Source organism: Sinocyclocheilus anshuiensis, unplaced genomic scaffold, assembly GCF_001515605.1.
Source record: "Sinocyclocheilus anshuiensis isolate Anshui unplaced genomic scaffold, SAMN03320099.WGS_v1.1 scaffold893, whole genome shotgun sequence".
NCBI lineage: Eukaryota > Metazoa > Chordata > Actinopteri > Cypriniformes > Cyprinidae > Sinocyclocheilus > Sinocyclocheilus anshuiensis.
In genome coordinates this window covers 315,264-319,924 of record NW_015555766.1, presented here as the reverse complement: position 1 = coordinate 319,924, position 4,661 = coordinate 315,264, and positions in this window count along the sequence as shown.

Here is a 4,661-nt window from a genome sequence, read left to right as displayed (position 1 = left end):
AATACAAGTATGTGTGTGTGTGTGTGTGTGTGTGTGTGTGTGTGTGTGTGTGTGTGTGTGTGTGTGTGTGTGTGTTTTTGAGCAAATGATGGAAAAAATTGGAAGTTAGTTGGCAAATGAAACGGTTTGGTTACCAACATTTTTCAAAATATAATTTTTTGTGTGTTAATGTGTTTTTGAGTAAACTATGACATTTAATTATTAAAATCAATTATTTAATTAAATTTAATTAAATCAATTTTTTATATTATTTAAGCAATATTGTTCAGAATTAAATTAATTGCATTTATAATATTAACATTTCTGTTGTTTCATCTGTCACCTTGGAATGTGTTTTTTTTTTGTCTTTTTTTCTTCTGAACTCATTGCATTCTGGGATTGCATTGCATTTGGCCAAAAGAAGGCATCTTAAAGAGGTGGCACAAATTAAGTTTCCTAGGTTTTTGGAATGGACTTTGTGTCAGGATTGCTGTCTACATCTATTAAAAACTGGGTGGGGACAAACAAACAAATAACTTAATAAATAATATTAAATGTCAGTTATTAAAGTAAAACAGAAGAATATTACTGTACAAAATTAACTGTTAAAGCATTTTTCCAGAGGGAAAAGTCAAGGTAATATTGTCCAAACAAACATATTGAGAGTTTAATGAGCATATTCATCATTCATCACACTCCTCGTATAATATGAAGTCAGCACATACAACACAGACACCCAACAGACAGGACACTCATATAAACAAGATTGGAGATGGATGGATGGTAAAAAGTCATTAGTCTAGATTTACACCTGTTTATGTGTGCATTCTGTCTGATGAGTGTCTGTGTTTGTATTGCTAAGGATTATAAAGCGAAATAGATTGTCCAGCAAAAAGGGACAAACTCAAAAGTCGAAATAAACTGCTGATGACGTGGTAGCGGAGGCTTTAAATTGCTGTTCAAATATGACTTCACTGCACTGTGTTTCTGCCAGTGACTGTTCTCTTGTTAAAAACAAGCTTTTATAAATGTTTGTGGTGAGGGGGGCGTGGTTTAGCGGAGTCTGCAGCGGGAGAGAGTGGATCTGGGGGAAAGTGGCCGGCCCTTCGTGTTGGCTCAGCAGCTCCGGGACGCCTGCCGCAAATGGCTGCTGGCCGGGGGAAGCGACGTCGAGCAGATCCTCGACCGTGTGGTGCTGGAGCAGTTTATCGGCCGTCTCCCGAAGAAGACGGCTGAGTGGGTCCAGTGCCACCGCCCGGCGTCGCTGGACCTGGCCATCCAGTTGGCGGAAGACCAGATGGTGGCGTGCCCGGGAGTCGGCGAATCCTTGCCAGCGGTCTCTCTCTCTCTCTCTCTCTTCCCCTAATGTCTCTTCCCCCCGTCCTGTTCCCTTTCCTAGGTCCCGTCCGGGAATCACTCCTCGAGTCCCTCCCCGGGCACGGAGCGGGCCGCCTCCGGAGTCTGCCGCTGGCCCGAGAGCACCTCCCAGGGTAGCGGGGCTAGCCGGGGCGGGATCCGCAGCCCTTCCCTTTTTCCCACTCTCTCCACGTCAGTCCCTTGACCCACTTCCTGCCAATAGGGCGGTGGGAAAGTCTGGGCCGGCCTGTTGGCGTTGCGGGGACCCCGGACATTTCATTGACCGGTGCCCGGTGATGGAGGTCGGGGCACTGATCCGGGTCCCGGATGAGCCACAGGCTGCCCCCAATCAAGCTGGCCTGTACCAAATACCTGTGAGTATTAAGGGGGGTACTTATCTCGCTTTGGTGGATTCGGGGTGTAACCAAACGTCGATCCATCAAAGCCTGATTCAGCTCGAGGCATTGGATAGAAGCCGCATGGTTCCGGTGCGGTGTGTGCACGGGGATGTGGTGAAATATCCTCTAATGTCTGTGCTGATTAAATTTCAGGGTCAAAAACATAGTGTGGAGGTCGCAATTAATCCAAACCTCCGGCATCCGCTAATTTTGGGGATGAATTGGCCGGCATTTAGTCAATTACTGGGTTGTTTGTGTGCGGATGTAGCCTGATTCTTTTGGCTGGGCATTCACGAGAATGTGCGCAGGTGGTGCGCTGCTTGTCGTGAATGTCAGCTGGTAAATCCACCGGCCTCCCCAAAAGCGCCTTTGCGCCCTCTTCCTCTATTGCAGGCCCCCTTCGAAAGAATTGGTATGGACCTCATCGGGCCATTAGAGCGATCGGCACGCGGGCATCGCTTTGCATTAGTCCTAGTGGATTATGCAACACGATACCCGGAAGCAGTCGCGCTTCGCAACATTTCGGCGAAAAGTGTGGCGGACGTGCTATTTCGGTTAATCTCCCGAGTGGGGATCCCAAAAGAGATTCTCACAGATCAAGGCACGGCATTCATGTCACGTACGTTACGCGAACTGTACGGATTATTGGGCATTAAGTCGATTCGCACCAGCGTCTACCACCCACAAACAGACGGTCTGGTGGAACGGTTTAATCGCACGTTGAAAACCATGATTCGGAAGTTCGTTCACGAAGACGCCAAAAATTGGGACAGGTGGCTGGAACCCCTCTTGTTCGCTGTGCGGGAGGTCCCCCAAGCCTCTTTAGTCAATTACTGGGTTGTTTGTGTGCGGATGTATCTTGTGGAGAGAGAAAGCTGGAGAACGGAGCTGACGCGCACGTGGGAGAAGCTGAACCGGGACCGCGGGATACTGAGCTAGGGGAACGGAGCGCGAAGGAGAGGCTAATCCTCTCTGAACGTGATGATTTCCCCCTGGAACAGTCCCAGGATGAGTCCCTAAAACGGGCATTTGAACAGGTTCAGACCATCGACGGTCAGCCTCTCCATCCCGACCGTCTGCTCTCGTATCCCTATTTTGCTGTTTTAAAAGAGTGGTTGTACTGAGTGACACAAGACACTCAGACAAAGCAGGATACAACCCAATTGTTGGTACCTAAAAGCCGTCGGGAAATGCTTTTCCAGGCGGCTCATTGTAATCCAATGGCGGGACATTTAGGACAGGCAGCGACACTAAATCGTCTCATTGCCCGATTCTTTTGGCCGGGCATTCACGAGAACGTGCACAGGTGGTGCACGGCTTGTCGTGAATGTCAGCTGGTAAATCCACCGGCCTCCCCAAAAGCGCCTTTGCGCCCTCTTCCTCTAATGCAGGCCCGCTCTGGCTCCAGGGGGAGATCGCCTCTCGCCCTCGCAGCTTGCTGACGTAGCCAAGCTACAGGCAGCGTTTGCGGATGTGTTCTCGCCCCTACCTGGTCGAACAGACCTCATACAGCACCACATAGAAACCGAGCCGGGTGTGGTGGTTCGCAGCCGGCCATATCGTTTACCTGAGCACAAAAAAAAGGTGGTTCAGGCGGAATTAGAAGCGATGCTAGAGATGGGAGTAATAGAGGAATCCCACAGCAATTAGGCGAGCCCGATAGTTTTAGTACCAAAAACGGACCGCTCGGTACGGGTGGGTGCAGCTTGTTTTTATTCGACACTGGATTTAACTAAAGGATACTGGCAGATCCCCTTATCACCTCTATCCAAAGTAAAAACAGCCTTCACCACGCCGTTCGGATTGCACCAATTCGTTACGCTTCCGTTCGGGTTGTTCGGGGTGCCGGCCACATTTCAGCGCCTCACGGATAAGATCCTTCGAGGGGAACCATAATAAATTGCCACGAGCCTCAGTCACGCTGACTCCGACTTCTTCCTTTCTTACTAAGAACCTCGTTACAATGTTTAATGTGGAACTTTGCTTCTCCACATCCTACACTGGTTTGTATTATTCCTCATTTATATTTACAAATCCTCACTAGTCTAGCAGGACATTTACACGGTTTGTAAATAAAACAAAGTTACACAAGCTATACAGAAAACTAACAGGTGGGCCTGTTTCAGGAAATAACCTTAAAACCTTATCCACAACAGAGTGGCCCTGTCCTTCCATTTTGCTCTTTTCATCACAGGTCACGGTCTGTCTGTTACAAGTCTCAACCCTAAATAATTTGAATCTAACTCATTAAACAAATGCCTGCTTAGAAAACAGAACAGTATGAAACTCATCTAAACATTCAAATACTTTTCTTTTTGTATCAAATGGATGTTAATGTTGTCAATATTAATGAAGTGTGTGATTTTATTTCCTTTAATGCATTTTCTGTGATTCTTAATATTATACTCGCGTTCACATTATGTCCATCACACTCGATATGACACTCGATTCTCAATGTGAGGTGGAGCCCTGTCTCGAGTGTCAGTAAAGCAAACAGACATACTGTAAGCTGATCTTTATGTCAATGCTTAGCCCCTATATAGACAACAATAAGTAAATTAGTAGCTCTGTATAGAGAGATTTGTAATACTTTGTAGTTATACTATGTAACTATAATTTGTAATTGTTTACTTTGTTCATATTATATTATATTATATTATATTATATTAATTTGATAATGACCAACTGGCTGTACATTATCCCATTTTACATGGCTACTCAATACATGGACATATGGTATTGTTTTAGTTGAATTTATTTAATAATATTACCTGTATATCATCTCGCTAAGAAAATAAACATCACTGCACATTTAAAAATAAAGGTTCTTTACTGGCATTTATTGTTTCATAAAGAACCATAGATGGAAAAATGTTCTTTACAGCAAAAAAAAAAAAAAAAGTGGTTATTTTCTGAAGGTTTTTTGGG